A 17,553-nucleotide genomic window follows, 5' to 3' on the forward strand; every position below is an offset into this window, starting at 1 on the left:
GGTTCGAGTCTGAATGCTGATTGGCTGACAGCCGTGGTATATCAGATCGTATATCACAGGTATGACCAAACATGTATTTTTACTGATCTAATTATGTTGGTAAACAGTTTATAATTGCAATAAGGTACCTTGTGGGTTTGTGGTATATGGCCAATATACCATGGCTAAGAACAGACCTTAGCCGTGGTATATTTGGGGATTTGCTATCCTTGTGGGGAGCAGAAGTCCTCACAAGGATAGTAAAATAAGGACAATTTGTCGATCCCCGCAAGGAAAAAGGATATTTTAGGCCTAGGATTTAGGGTTAGAATTATGGTTAGGTTAAGGGTTAGGGAAAATATCATTTTGAATGGGACTCAATTGTTTGACCCCCACAATGATAGTAAAACAAACATGTGTGTGTGTGTGTGTATAGGGTGGGGCTTGTCTTGATAATGAAGTTGCCAGTGCATGTCTTGTCTGTATTGAAGTTGCAGACAGTAGCACTGATGGGCTGATATCAGGAAGGTGTCACTTTGGCAGGAGACATTAGATAGGAGCAGCTCTGTGAGATCAAAGTGGGGGAAGACATCCACCCACAGAGATCAGAGGCACGGGAAGCATCAGAACTCCGCCATCAACAACAACTGATGGACAGCCAAAGTAATCAGAAGTAATACTGGCTAACAGCACCTTACTATAAAGCATGGCTGGGCTCCACTCTTTTAACTCTGAGCCTCATTACATTAGATTAGGTAGTCACAGTAGTCACCCACCATTGATTTATTTTAGCATTTTTGGTTCCAGGTTTAACCATTTTTGGTTCCATGTGGAACCCTTTCCATAGAGGGTTCTACCTGTAACCAAAAATGCTTATACAAAGGGTTCTCCTATGCAAGGTGATTATAGTCAATAAAAAATATAAAAAATAAACTGGAAAAAGTATTTAGTAAACCAAAACCATTTGAAAAACAAAAACTATACTGAAACTATTATGTTTGACTGCAAATCTAACTAATATAAAATAAAAACCACCATCAATTATGTTTAGTTATAGATTTTTTGTTTAAACGTTGGGCAAAATATAATGGGATTTCTGTCGCTAACTCTGAAACTAAAACTAAATAATATAAAAACAAAATAGAAATGTTTTTATGAACTGAAACTTAATAAAAACTAATAAATCAAGTCTGAAAATGAACTGAAACTAAACTCATTTTCAAATAAATATCTAAAAACGAATAGAAATAAAAATGAATATTAAATCACAAAACCTTGCTCTTATAGATAAACGATGAACCCTTTTTTTCTTCCGAAGAGTGTATGAATCCATACTTACAAAGGAGAAGTGCAGTATTAAAATTAATTTGGAATCAATGGCTAGACTTGACAGTTCATGCAGCTTTAGTATTCTGATCATAGCGATCTGATCATGGAATGTGTCATGCATCTACGCCTACATTTAAATGTGTCTACCGTGTCCGCAGTGTCAGGATTCCCTTTTCCTGCTTTATATCCAAATGCCAGTATGCATTCTACAAACAGTTGAATTGGCTAAATATGATAACACAACAACTGATGGCAGTAAGCTAACTACGGTAGCTAACTAGCCAGCTAACCTCTGTAGCTAGCTAGCAACGCTAAAGGGATTGGAAATGGGTTAACATAACTCTAGCCAAACAAATCATCGTTTTTCTGAATATTAGCTATCTGGCTAGCATTTATGAGGCCAGCAAACACATTCCTCACACGCTAGGAACGTATTTCCTCCAACATTATAAAGAAAAGGTGCCTCTCAGTCTCAAAACACAAGTTTTCTGGAGATTTGTGGGAGGAGTGCTGATGACGTCACCCACTGTGTGAGCTTTTTCAGACAGGAGAAATCTGCACATAATGCATCCCTGACCACACAATCAGACACCAAAGTGACATTTGTGCATCTCGACCGGCCTTTTTAATGCGATCTTCGTATTATGATAGCATGTAAGTGTCAATTGTAGACACAACCAATGACACCTAAGGGCCAGCTCAGTCCCCCATGAGGGGCACAGCACATGAGATCATCACAAGAGAAGCCATCATAAGAGAGACCAAACCTGTAGTAACCAATTAAATGATTTATCAACACAGTTCACATGAAACTAGCAGGTCAAATTAAAACTAAAAACACAACATAAACCCAATAATTGATTGGGATCCATCTAATTAATTGATCGATGCTTGGTCAGTGCAGACAGGTTTAACCTTGAGGGCTCTGTAGGCAAATGCAGTAATTGAGATTTCCCCTAAGGAGAACCATCGATCTAAAACAGAGTCCTATAGCCTTTTAACACTGGCCCTGGCTGAATGACTGGCCTGGTTATAAGACTGACTGATCAATTAAGCTTTCCATTGGGCTATATATCATTCAGGAGTAAGGACTCAGGACTGTAGCCAGCGACCAGCTCTCTAGGCTTGTGTCCATGAGATGACCTGAGAGAGTTGCTACTGTATACATTTATGTTAGGATTAATCTCTTTTCTTCGATTGACATGGCTACTGCCGTGGCCACAGAGAATATGAGAGCATTAAGGTTAGAGGTCAACTTTGAACTTGTGGGTCATCTCATTCATGTTATTTATTCATGTTATTTACATTCACACAAGCAGTGAGCTTCGAGGCTTGTTCCAGGTGCAACCTAAGGTCAGAGCGTCTGGCTGCAACATTTCAGACTAACATTTCAGACCAAATATTTACAAATGGGTCAGTAAACAATATCAGTGTGGATGTAAAATAGAGCTGAGAAAGGACACACTCGCCCTGCAGGTGCACAGTAGGCCTACTGCTCAGCAGAAATATAAAACACCACACGCAAACTCACCGGCCACGTTGCGTGCGTGAGTGTTCTAAAAATGTACACATACATGTTATTCAATCATTTCACCCACGCCGCTCGCGCACGTGAGCGAGAGTCTGCCGAGCACTGCAAGTCCCCTCCTTATTGGATATCAGTAAAATTCAAACCCACGTGGATGCTTGAAAGACAAATGACAAGAGATGAATTAAAGATAACGAAAAACAAACTAGGCTTCCCCTTTTATTTGTGGATGAATTGTTGGAGTAGAGAAACACACCATTTTGTATGACTCCGGGTCAAAGTTCTACAAAGAACAAGCTAAAAAGAGGACCACAAGCAGGTAAAATAACAACCCAGTGTTCATCTCCCAGGACAGCTAAACATCCGTGGGTGTTTCATGTGTCTTTCGACCTCCCCCCAAATGAATATAGTTGGTTCACAGTTGGCTTTGATATTTTAACCTGCGTGTCATGACCGCATCTGGTGTGGATGGACAAAATCATAGCGCGGATGCATATGCACGTGGCCAGTGTAGTCCGCATGCAAGACCTTCATATGGAACATTATTCTGTTATACACCTTCCCTGCCATCCCCTCACATAGCGGTAAAGAGCTTCTACCGTGCTGCACATGAGAGTTGACCTTGATACTGGAGCTCTCTCGTGGCTGAACACTCTTTCACCTTACAGTGGGGCAAAAAAGTATTTAGTCAGCCACCAATTGTGCAAGTTCTCCCACTTAAAAAGATGAGAGGCCTGTAATTTACAACACAGGTACACTTCAACTATGACAGATGAAAGGAAAAAGGAAAAAAAATCCAGAAAATCACATTGTAGAATTTTTTATGAATTTATTTGCAAATTATGGTGGAAAATAAGTATTTGGTCACCTACAAACAAGCAAGATTTCTGGCTCTCACAGAACTGTAACTTCTTCTTTAAGAGGCTCCTCTGTCCTCCACTCGTTACCTGTATTAATGGCACCTGTTTGAACTTGTTATCAGTATAAAAGACACCTGTCCACAACCTCAAACAGTCACACTCCAAACTCCACTATGGCCAAGACCAAAGAGCTGTCAAAGGACACCAGAAACAAAATTGTAGACCTGCACCAGGTTTGGAAGACTGAATCTGCAATAGGTAAGCAGCTTGGTTTGAAGAAATCAACTGTGGGAGCAATTATTAGGAAATGGAAGACATACAAGACCACTGATAATCTCCCTCGGTCTGGGGCTCCACGCAAGATCCCACCCTGTGGGGTAAAAATTATCACAAGAACAGTGAGCAAAAATCCCAGAACCACACGGGGGGACCTAGTGAATGACCTGCAGAGAGCTGGGACCAAAGTAACAAAGCCTACCAACAGCAAGGGCATTGAAGATGAAACGTGGCTGGGTCTTTCAGCATGACACTGATCTCAAACACACCGCCTGGGCAGCGAAGGAGTGGCTTTGTAAGAAGCATTTCAAGGTCCTTGAGTGGCCTAGCCAGTCTCCAGATCTCAACCCCATAGAAAATCTTTGGAGGGAGTTGAAAGTCCGTGTTGCCCAGCAACAGCCCCAAAACATCACTGCTCTAGAGGAGATTTGCATGGAGGAATGGGCCAAAATACCAGCAACAGTGTGTGAAAACCTTGTGAAGACTTACAGAAAACGTTTGACCTCTGTCATTGCCAACAAAGGGTATATAACAAAGTATTGAGATAAACTTTTGTTATTGACCAAATACTTATTTTCCACGATAATTTGCAAATAAATTCATGAAAAATCCTACAATGTGATTTTCTGGATTTCTTTTCTTTCTCATTTTGTCTGTCATAGTTGAAGTGTACCTATGATGAAAATTACAGGCCTCTCTTATCTTTTTAAGTGGAAGAACTTGCACAATTGGTGGGTGACTAAATACTTTTTTGCCCCAATGTATATACAGAGCAGCTCCAATCCATCTTCCGTTATCCATTGCCCAGTCCTTTACCATTACACAAAGCTGACAACAGCTGTAGCATCAGAGTATTAACTAACAGTCACTGCTCTGCTCTAATCAAAGACAGTATCCTCTTTCTGTGGTGTTATGAAGTTTTTACCACGCAGGGAGAGAGGCATTCCTGTGAGCCCAGCCCATCCCTCCCAGGCGCCAGTAATTTGGCAATTAGTATGCAACAAATTTAATTCAGAGGAATACTCTAAACCACTAATGACCACTATCTAAACCACTATGGATGTCTCCCATGTGTCTGGTCACAAAAGAGCTATGACTCACATATCAAATACAAATGAATGTGTATCCAATAATATACAAAACATATTCAGATGTAATGCAATGCAATTTATTCTGATTTCATTGTGAGAAGTAGTACACTATTATTTGAATACTATTCAGATATTACATTGTTTGTAGTTGAGACAGTGAATGGTGAGCAGAGCAGTACCAGGGTTTGAGTTTTAGTGAGGTCTGAATTGTTTTGAAAGTTGAAGCTCATTTACTACATTTCATTAAAATGATATTCAGAGAACAGTAAAAACATGCAACAAGGATCCAAGGCATTATCACCTTGGCTGGGGTAGGTTCATTCACCTCAGTCGATCTACAAACACATACCATATTAGCTATACAATTGTGTTATACCCCTGAAAGGGGGGGAAATAGGAGAATTGATTCACACTGACACCTAGCATCAGCGACTGTCCAGTCAGTTGTAATGATGAATTACATAAAATCATCAATTCTTTACATAGATATCTCTTGTCTCAAATTACTAGTGTTCACATTTGTCTTCCTAGGCATTACTAATCAAGCTCCACACAAACAGACATCAATGACAGATTCATATCAGTGATGTAGTGGAAAAAATAGGTGGGTAATGGCAGGTCAACTATGAACTCCAGTGGGTGATCAAGACAAGTCGAACTGCAACCGATATAAACTAAATGGTATTTCATTTTTAGAACTGTGTTGTTTGCATGTTGATAGCAATTTAATGTCGGCCTATAGGGAAAATAGGCCATATTGAAACATATGTTCCTAACCTGTTTGATGAGATTAATACAGATTTTCTCAGGGGACCCCACATGAGGCCCCAACCCCAAGTTTGAGAACAACTGTACTAAACTCTCTCTCTGCTTCCTCCTGGATGCATTGCAACCTTCCTCAGCTTCACCACTGAGCACCACATCCCTGTAAAGTTCAGATGAGAACTTAGTAGCCTATTTTGTGCACCTTCTGAGGTAGGCTCCGTTTAACGCTAACTTCTTACTTCATCCTAGCTGGTTAAGTAATACTAGGGATGATGTCTCTAGACACGGCAAGAGTTGTGGGACGGTTTTAAAATGGATTTTTGTCCCGGCATCTGACAAACACACTGTCAGCAGTGTCTCTAGTTGCCTACTTGATCCGACTCTGAGCTGGGATAGTTCGTTCATGTCTCAGGCCATCGGTGTCACGCCCTGACCTTAGAGAACCTTTTATTTCTCTATTTTGGTTAGGTCAGGGTGTGACTAGGGTGGGTAGTCTAGTTTTTTCTTTTCTATGTTGGCCTGGTATGGTTCCCAATCAGAGGCAGCTGTCTATCGTTGTCTCTGATTGGGGATCATATTTGGCAGCCTTTTCCCACCTGTTGTTTGTGGGATCTTGATTTTGTATTGTTGCTTTTAGCTCTACAAAGCTGTACGTTTAGTTTTGTTACTCTTTATTGTTTTGTTGCTGGTTCACATGAATAAATATGATGAACGCCTCCACGCTGCACCTTGGTCCAATCCTTCCAACAACGATCGTTACAATCGGCCTGTGCCGCGAGAGAGCGGAGTTAGCTGTTTGAGAGAGTGGTGAAAGTGCTGCTAAAAAGGCAAATCCATGAGGCAAATCTGGGGGACGCAGGGGAAAATAATGAACAAACCAATGTTCATGATTCCACTCGTTCGCAAAGAGGCATGCACAATTATAACTCAGTCAGATCAAGAATATAAGCATTCTGAGATTTGATAAACACTGGGATAAATATTTAGAAGTCGACCCATAGGCTAATTTATTATTTTGTATTGTTTACAAAATATCTATTTTTATTAGAATAAATTAGAGTTCCAGACCTCGGTTTCCTCATTATGTAGTTACGGCTCTGATGGTGAGTGTTTCATGCATTATTCAGGATCCATTGGTTTTTCCTTGGTTGAGAACAGCCCAGCTCTGATTGCTCCAAAGATGACAATGGTTTCATGTCTTCCATTAACTTTCTCTTTTCGTTATTTTCGATGAAGCCCAAATCATTCAATCACCAATGGGTTATTCAATCACTGGACACCTGGGGAAAGAAGACATAACTTGGTGAAATGTTCACCTTGGCAGAGTAATACGCTTCTTTATAATAGTATTATTATGTAATCTGTGGGCACTGCAAATATTGTGCTAATTGAATATGAAGCCTTTGGCTTCTTCTATATTCTTCTTAAGTCTAAAGGAAAAGATCAAGGAAAATGGAATTCCTCTTCAACGTACTGAGCAAAAAGCTTAAATGGCCCATTTAAATTCAACACAAACAATATATTCCTATCAAAGTGATAAAACTGCCTCAACCCTCCAGTATGGGGCCATTCCCCATTGTGGATCACTGGCCCCAAAAAGCTCATATTTGAATGACATTTGAATTATCTTATCCATTTCATCCATGAAACAGTGGCTATTTACCGCCTGTAGTTCACGGTGGTTCCTCTGTGGTGGCGATGAAGGATGAGAGAGAGAGAGAGGTGTAGAGAATCAGATCTCCTCAGGGAACCTAGCCAATGAACAGCACATAGACCTTCTTCACTTCACACATTAATTACAATGGCAGTTGTCTGTGATAGATTCTCCCATCAGTTCTCAGGTACCTGGCTGGCCAGTGCCCTTCTCTGCTGCTCTCCTGCTTTCTGCTTGGCTATTCCCCTCAGGATTCTGGAGCCCAGTGCTTCCCAGCTGTCTGCCCAATCTACAGCAGAACCTCACTACATGACATCTCCATTACCCCCCCCACACAAACACACACACACACACACACACACACACACACACACACACACACACACACACACACACACACACACACACACACACACACACACACACACACACACACACACACACACACACACACACACACACACACACACACACACACACACACACAGTCTCAGACAAAGAGGAGCAGGAAGAGTGCTCCCCTGTTCGCGCACACCACAACAAAGGAGCCTAGACAGAAATTCAACCCCATCACTTACAAGATGCAAACTCAATCAGCATCCGTTAATCATGTCATGTGCTGCTGGGACTAGCATTCATGTCTGGAGACACATAACCTACTGTACAGTACGTACACACAGAGAGAGAGAGAAGATGGTATGTTATGCACAAGCAAAGCCATATATTAAACCATAGGTAAGAAATCATCTCAATGTCCAACTGTGTCACGCCTTGGTCATTGTATCTTGTGTTTTTGTTACATGTTTGGGTAGGCCAGGGTGTGACATAGGTTTATATGTTGTATTTCGTATTGGGGTTTGTATTAATTGGGAGTGTGTATTAGTAGGGGTGTGTCTAGTTAGGCTTGGCTGCCTGAGGCGATTCCTAATTGGAGTCAGCTGATTCTCGTTGTCTCGGATTGGGAACCGTATTTAGGCAGCCTGAGTGCGCGTTGTATTTCGTGGGTGATTGTACCTGTCTTTGTGTTAGTCACCAGATAGGCTGTATTAGTTTCACTCGTTTGTTGTTTTTGTATTTTCAGTTATCTCATGTACCGCATTATTCTTCATTAAAAGTCATGAGTAACCTACACGCTGCATTTCGGTCTGACTCTCTTCAAACAGCAGACGAACTACATTACAAACTGAGGGTAAAAAACAACGATCTCTGCTCACAGAGGTACAGTATATCTCATAGCAGCTCGTTTCTCTGCCTGTTTAGTGCAGGGTAATGACGTGACGAAGTGGTTGGTGGGTGGGTAAATTGGCCACTGCTCAGAGACGAAAGCTATTCTCTCCCACACAGAGCAGAGCATTACCCCCTCAACCCTGTGTGTCATCCACTGCACTCCTCGTCACATTATGGAGATTTCAGGATGTGGGATTGGAGTCAGATGTTGAATAAAATCTTCCTAAAGTATACACACAGCAATGGGGCCGGGTACACATACTATGTACACACTTATGACACATACACTACACTAACAATGCTGTAGCAGCCGGCAGATGTCTGTGTTCCTGAATAAACTGATAGAGAGAGGCTCAGCATGGTGCTAGTATGTACAGTTGAAGACGGAAGTTTACATACACTTAGATTGGAGTCATTAAAACAGGTTTTTCAACCACTCCACACATTTATTGTTAACAAACTATAGTTCGGCAAGTCGGTTAGGACATCTACTTTGTGCATGACACAAGTAACCTTTCCAACAATTCTTTACAGACAGATTATTTCACTTATAATTCACTGTTTCACAATTCCAGTGTGTCAGAAGTGTACATACACTAAGGTGACTGTGCCTTTAAACAGCTTGGAAAAATCCAGAAAATTATGTCATGGCTTTAGAAGCTTCTGATAGGCTAATTGACATAATTTGAGTCAATTGGAGGTGTACAGTGGGGCAAAAAAAGTATTTAGTCAGCCACCAATTGTGCAAGTTCTCCCACTTAAAAAGATGAGAGATGCCTGTAATTTTCATCAAAAGTACACTTCTACTATGACAGACAAAATTACAAAACAAATCCAGGGTTAAATCACATTGTAGGATTTGTAATGAATTTATTTGCATATTATGGTGGAAAATAAGTATTTGGTCACCTACAAAAAGCAAAATTTCTGGCTCTCACAGACCTACCTGTAACTTATTCTTTAAGAGGCTCCTCTGTCCTCCACTCGTTACCTGTATTAATGGCACCTGTTTGAACTTGTTATCAGTATAAATGACACCTGTCCACAACCTCAAACAGTCACACTCCAAACTCCACTATGGCCAAGACCAAAGAGCTGTCAAAGGACACCAGAAACAAAATTGTAGACCTGTACCAGGCTGGGAAGACTGAATCTGCAATAGGTAAGCAGCTTGGTTTGAAGAAATCAACTGTGGGAGCAATTATTAGGAAATGGAAGACATACAAGACCACAGATAATCTCCCTCGATCTGGGGCTCCACGCAAGATCTCACCCCATGGGGTCAAAATGATTACAAGAACGGTGAGCAAAAATCCCAGAACCACACAGGGGGACCTAGTGAATGACCTGCAGAGAGCTGGGACCAAAGTAACAAAGCCTACCATCAGTAACACACTATGCTGCCAGGGACTCAAGTCATGCAGTGCCAGACGTGTCCCCCTGCTTAAGCCAGTACATGTCCAGGCCCGTCTGAAGTTTGCTAGAGAGAATTTGGATGATCCAGAAGAAGATTGGGAGAATGTCATATGGTCAGATGAAACCAAAATATAACTTTTTGGTAAAAACTCAACTCGTCGTGTTTGGAGGACAAAGAATGCTGAGTTGCACCCAAAGAAAACCATACCTACTGTGAAGCATGGGGGTGGAAACATGCTTTGGGGCTGTTTTTCTGCAAAGGGACCAGGACGACTGATCCTTGTAAAGGAAAGAATGAATGGGGCCATGTATCGTGAGATTCCCTTCCATCAGCAAGGGCATTGAAGATGAAACGTGGCTGGGTCTTTCAGCATGACAATGATCCCAAACACTGGGCAACGGGCAGCAAAGGAGTGGCTTCGTAAGAAGCATTTCAAGGTCCTGGAGTGGCCTAGCCAGTCTCCAGATCTCAACCCCATAGGAAATCTTTGGAGGGAGTTGAAAGTCCGTGTTGCCCAGCAACAGCCCCAAAACATCACTGCTCTAGAGGAGATCTGCAAGGAAGAATGGACCAAAATACCAGCAACAGTGTGTGAAAACCTTGTGAAGACGTACAGAAAACGTTTGACCTCTGTCATTGCCAACAAAGGGTATGTAACAAAGTATTGAGAAACTTTTGTTATTGACCAAATACTTATTTTCCACCATAATTTGCAAATACATTTATTAAAAATCCTACAATGTGATTTTCTGGATTTTCTTTTCTCATTTTGTCTGTCATAGTTGAAGTGTACCTATGATTAAAATGACAGGCCTCTCTCATCTTTTTAAGTGGGAGAACTTGCACAATTGGTGGCTGATGCTACCAAATACTAATTGAGTGTATGTACATTTCTGACCCACTGGGAATGTGATGAAATAAATAAAAGCTAAAATAAATCACTCTCTACTATTATTCTGACATTTCACATTCTTAAAATAAAGTGCTGATCCTAACTGACCTAAAACTGGGATTTTTTACTAGGATTAAATGTCAGGAATTGTGAAAAACTGAGTTTAAATGTATTTGGCTTCGGTGTATGTAAACTTCCAACCTCAACTGTACTTGGCCTCGAACCAATAGAGAATTGTTACCTGCTCACGCCGGGGATCAGTGCATTAGGAGCTCTGTATGAATCACACATTGGACTAGACTAGTGGGCTGAATAAATGAGGGAGCGCGTGCCTATGGTGTAACTCCAAGCACCAGAGGGGCGCTGGGCCTGTCAGCATCTGACACGCAGTACAAATCACCCTCCACCTTCCATCTGAACGAATTAGGCTCGGCACACACCCAGACACTTAAACAACTTGATTACTTATGCTCTCTCTCTCTCTCTCTCTCTCTCTCTCTCTCTCTCTCTCTCTCGCTTGCTCTCCCTCTTGCTTGCTCTCTCTCTCTCGCTCTCTCTCTCGCTCTCTCTCTCTCGCTTGCTCTCTCCAAGACTAGAGTTTAAGGTCTATAACAAACCAACTCAGTGTGACAGTATTGTGGTCGTTCCCCAACCTCCCCCAAAAAATCCCTACTGCTCGGGTGAGTAAATATTGTATAATGTTTTACACATCAAAGTAATCCTGAAGCAAGGGGTTATGTAGCAGTTTGACTAGTGAATATAATGTTGTGAATCTGTTCTAATACATTGATTCATGCAAGAAATCCCACAAAAGCATTTCCCCACCAGCGGTAATAGAGTGAAACAGAAAGCTGGGCTATTTCTAATGCTAACACCATTCGGAAGTGGGACACCGAATTCTCTCTCTGGGTTTTCAACATCCACTCTCCAACAGGTAGTCAGCAGCAGCCAGTCGGCAACAATATAATATTATCAGACTATTGATGTATGTTCTCAAGTGGGTGTTAATAATTAGTAACCCAGCGAGCAGAGCTCCTGAACAGAACAGGATATCCTCTGAGCTCCTGTTCTGTTGGCCCGGGCCAGAGAGCTGCCTGAAGACCTGTTAGGAATCAGTGAAGCTGTCTTCACTCACACACACTTACAGTCACAGGCCAGGGTATCAGCTGTGAGCAGGACACACCGTTCACTGTGGCTACTCTACTCCACAGAACTTTGTGTGATTTGGCCGGTTGTGCTGAACTGTCCCTATCCACTGGAGCCACAGGAGACAGAGGAGACACTCAATCTGCCTGCTGGATTTACATCCAACCTTAACGCAATGTCTCATTCCTCTCATTCTTCTTCTCCCAGTTTTACTGGAGTGAGTTATGGAGCCAACCAAATCATATTAGAACCAGCACACAAGTCAGGGAGGGGAACAGATCTGTCTCTGCCCGTCACACACTATTGAGATGGATTCAACATTCAGACGGCTGGCTTTTAAGAGTTGCTCAGACGCAGTCATGACATTTATGGTGCTGTTCATGTTAGTGGGTACAGCAATATGCAGTACTGAATAAGGACCGCTTGAGCAGCTAAAGCACCACCAGTCCATCCTAATGCTTCGCATCTAATTGTTGTTATTCTAGTATATATATGCTGTTGCTACTCTAATAAATAATTAACATCTGACAGATCTACAGTAGTTTGTCTCTATAAGGAATGTGTCATGGCCAGGCCAGAGGACATTTAGCATTGAGCTGTGGACTGCAGTCGATCTGTTCACAGCCCACCACAACCCACCACCCTGCTGTCAATTCTCTCCCCTCACTGACGTTCCCTGAAAAGAGCTATTATTGGCTTGGCAAAGGTTCCTTCAATCGATTGCTGCCTTTTCTTCTACTTATTGCTTTCTCAATAAGATGAACAATCTTTCTGACATGACATTTCCACACGTTATGCAAGAGATTTCTGGATGATAAATATTTCATAGGTCTATTAGTTTTGGAACAGGGCTACAGTATATAAACCCATTCCATTCATTCCACCATCCAAACAGTAGTACAAGTGTTTAGCTAATTAGCAAGATGGTAGATCACACAAAGTGGCAGAGGACGACACACTGATTTGTTCGTTCAGAAATCTACTCTGCATGTGTGGTCTAAAAGCCATGCATACTGATCCCCCGTGCTGCCCGTCGCCCCGCTGTGGTCAGCGACAGAGCCCAGGCTCTTTGTGTCTGGATGTTGATAGGGGTGGAGGAGCAGGGTGGAGAGAGAGGGGCATGTTTAGAGACAGTGTTCATTTCTACACTCTAATCAGGCAGTATGAGAATACAGAATACCTATTCTGGAGAAGTGCTCCACCTCTGGGGAGCGGAGTGATGGGCACTGACCCAGAAACACTGGTTTGTTCTGGGCTGCCACTTACATCAGGGCATGGCAGACTCCATCCAACGTGGAGGAAGCAAAGTAAAACCATCCTTACTGAACACTAACAGTAGACTTGTATAGTACGAACACAGTATAATACACACAGAGCAATAAAGCAGCATTAAAAACGGAACAATCAGTATAGCAGTGGCAGTCGTACCGTTTAAGATGAGGGAGGACGATGATTGTTTTCATTTTTAAAAATATATACAGTGGGGAGAACAAGTATTTAATACACTGCCGATTTTGCAGGTTTTCCTACTTACAAAGCATGTAGAGGTCTGTCATTTTTATCATAGGTACACTTCAACTGTGAGAGACGGAATCTAAAACAAAAATCCAGAAAATCACATTGTATGATTTTTAAGTAATTAATTTGCATTTTATTGCATGACATAAGTATTTGATCAACTACCAACCAGTAAGAATTCTGGCTCTCACAGACTTGTTAGTTTTTCTTTAAGAAGCCCTCCTGTTCTCCACTCATTATTCTGTATTACCTGCACCTGTTTGAACTCGTTACCTGTATAAAAGACACTTGTCCACACACTCAATCAAACAAACTCTAACCTCTTCACAATGGCCAAGCCCAGAGAGCTGTGTAAGGACATCAGGGATAAAATTGTAGACCTGCACAAGGCTGGGATGGGCTACAGGATAATAGGCAAGCAGCTTGGTGAGAGGCAACAACTGTTGGCGCAATTATTAGAAAATGGAAGAAGTTCAAGATGACGGTCAATCACCCTCGGTCTGGGGCTCCATGCAAGATCTCACCTCGTGGGGCATCAATGATCATGTGGAAGATGAGGGATCAGCCCAGAACTACACTGCAGGACCTGGTCAATGACCTGAAGAGAGCAGGGACCACAGTCTCAAAGAAAACCATTAGTAACACACTACGCCGTCATAGATTAAAATCCTGCAGCGAACGCAAGGTCCCCCTGCTCAAGCCAGTGCATGTCCAGGCCCGTCTGAAGTTTGCCAATGACCATCTGGATGATCCAGAGGAGGAATGGGAGAAGGTCATGTGATCTGATGAGACAAAAATAGAGCTTTTTGGTCTAAACTCCACTTGCCGTGTTTGGAGGATTAAGAAGGATAAGTACAACCCAAAGAACACCATCCCAATCGTGAAGCACGGAGGTGGAAACATCATTCTTTGGGGATGCTTTTCTGCAAAGGGGACACGGTAATGAGGGGAGGATGGATGGGGCCATGTATCGTGAGATCTTGGCCAACAACCTCCTTCCCTCAGTAAGAGCATTGAAGATGGGTCATGGCTGGGTCTTCCAGCATGACAACGACCCGAAACACACAGCCAGGGCAACTAAGGAGTGGCTCCGTAAGAAGCATCTCAAGGTCCTGGAGTGGCCTAGCCAGTCTCCAGACCTGAACCCAATAGAAAGTCTTTGGAGGGAGCTGAAACTCCATATTGCCCAGCGACAGTCCCGAAACCTGAAGGATCTGGAGAAGGTCTGTATGGAGGAGTGGGCCAAAATCCCTGCTGCAGTGTGTGCAAACCTGGTCAAGAACTACAGGAAACGTATGATCTCTGTAATTGCAAACAAAGGTTTCTGTACCAAATATTAAGTTCTGCTTTTCTGATGTATCAAATACTTATGTCAAGCAATAAAATGTTAATTCATTACTTAAAAATCATACACTGACTTTCTGGATTTTTGTTTCAGATTCGGTCTCTCACAGTTGAAGTGTACCTATGATAAGAATTACAGACATCTACATGCTTTGTAAGTAGGAAAACCTGCAAAATCGGCAGTGTATCAAATACTTGCTCTCCCAACTGTATATTTTTTACTTTTACCCCTTTTTCTCCCCAATTGGTTATTACAGTCTTGTCCCATTGCTGCAACTTCCCTTACGGACTTGGTAGACGTGAAAGTCGAGAGCCATGCGTCCTCCGAAACATGACCCTGCCAAGCCGCACTGCTTCTTGACACACTGCTCGTTTCCTCCTCTAACCCTATTACACGGGCTGAGTCACTGGCATACTGGTGCTCTTCCATGCCGTCCCTGGGATGGTTGCGTCACTTGAGTGGGTTGAGTCACTGACGTGATCTTCCTGTCCGGGTTGGCACCCTCCTTGGGTTGTGCTGTGGCGGAGATCTTTGTGGGCTATACACGGCCTTGTCTCAGGTAAGTTGGTGGTTGAAGATATCCCTCTAGTGGTGTGGGGGCTGTGCTTTGGCAAAGTGTGTGGGGTTATATCCTGCCTGTTTGGTCCTGTCCGGGGGTACCATCGGATGGGGCCACAGTGTCTCCCGACCCCTCCTGTCTCAGCCTCCAGTATTTATGCTGCGGTAGTTTGTGTGTCCGGGGGCTAGGGTCAGTCTGTTATATCTGGATAATTTCTCCTGTCTTATCCGGTGTCCTGTGTGAATTTAAGTATTCTCTCTCTCTCGCTCTCTTTTTCAACAGAATCGGCGGAATGAATCACATAACACAGTTCAGCCACAAACAAACAGCATGATCATTTTGCTCTTTAATTCCTTCTTGCATCTACACACTCATCTCACCTTTTCCCTTTGCTTGTGGATTTCAGTGCACAACACATCAGCTGTCTGTGACCAGGCGAAAAAAAACATTCCAGGCCAAACCTTGATATCATAACCTCTAACCACTATCCGCTACACTATGCCTACATCATTGTCACCATATTAGCTAACTTCAGTCTACATAGCTACTAGAACTAACGTGCTAGTAAACCTGCTACAATCCTGCAGTAGTGTACATTCAGCATGCAGTTTAACAGTTGCACCGGTGGGCCCCGGTGCCAATAAATTAATAAAACTGGGAAAGGTCCCGTGTTGGATAGCCATAGCATCCCTCTTCGTTTGAGCTGGGTGTTTGAGTAGGATAATTTAGCTAGCTGCATTCTCTAGATAAGTGAAAGTGAGAAAAAAACACAACGAAATATAGTTAGCTCTCTCTCCTGCTTCTCCTTAATTTAAGAAATTAATTTGTTAAACTGTTCAACTATTGTTTTTCTTTCTCTTTGAGTCAACTACTCACCCCATGTTATGCACTGCAGTGATAGCTAGCTGTAGCTTATGCTTTCAGTACTAGATTAATTCTCTGATCCTTTGATTGGGTGCACAACATGTTGGAGGGCGTCCTCTGGAAGTTGTCATAATTACTGTGTAAGCCTATGGAAGGGGGGTGCGAACCATGAGCCTCCTGGGTTTGGAATTGATTTCAATGTACCCAGAGGTGGATGGAAACTAGCTGTCCACACCATGGTGCTACTGTAAGCGGTGGTGTACTGCACCGCTGTAACTCTACGTTTTGTGTGGTTGTTTGAGACTATAGACGTGGACTTTGGAGATCAGGTAGTTTTAATTAAGCAGAATTCACTGTCTGCATCCTGCATCTGCATCCAAAAGGAAATAAAACATTTGTAGAGCACATATGTTCTGAGAATCGTCGCCTCTTTCTACAACAGATGCACAATAGGAGGGACTGGGATCATTCGAGGAGCTAGCAATCGTTCACACATACAATAGCCTGCTAATACCTTAGCTAGCTATTAACCACATGTTGAATTCAGAATGTTGATATCATCCTAAAAAAGTACAATTACAAGTGCATCTTTGTTAAGGTTTTCTTCCTCCTCCTCCGAAGAGGAGGTGTAGCAGGGATCGGACCAAAATGCAGCGTGGTTATTTCGATACATGTTTAATAAAAGATAAACAATACAAAACAATAACCGTGAAAACCTAAACAGCCTTATCTGGTGCAAACAAACACTGAAACAGGAACAATCACCCACGAAAACACTCAAAGAATATGGCTGCCTATATATAGTTCCCAATCAGAGACAACGATAAACACCTGCCTCTGATTGAGAACCACTCCAGGCAGCCATAGACTTTTCTAGACAACCCCACTAACTACAATCCCATAACCTATAAAAAACCCTAGACAAAACACACCACATAAATAACCCATGTCACACCCTGGCCTGACCAAAATAATAAAGAAAACACAAAATACTAAGACCAGGGCGTGACAATCTTAACAATACCATCCACTTATGAGTAACCTCTAAATATACAACATTATTCATGAACAAAACACTGTGTACTTAAAAGAATCAAACTTTT

At 42.3% G+C, this 17,553-nt stretch overlaps 1 protein-coding gene across 2 annotated transcripts in view; it reads right to left on the reverse strand.

Moving 5' to 3' along the window:
* The window catches only part of LOC124035798 (protein FAM189A1-like), a 145,917-nt gene that overhangs the window by 123,711 nt on the left and 4,653 nt on the right, over positions 1 to 17,553 (reverse strand). The gene's annotated exons all lie outside the window — the stretch shown is intronic.

This window comes from Oncorhynchus gorbuscha, linkage group LG05 (assembly GCF_021184085.1).
Source record: "Oncorhynchus gorbuscha isolate QuinsamMale2020 ecotype Even-year linkage group LG05, OgorEven_v1.0, whole genome shotgun sequence".
Lineage (NCBI taxonomy): Eukaryota > Metazoa > Chordata > Actinopteri > Salmoniformes > Salmonidae > Oncorhynchus > Oncorhynchus gorbuscha.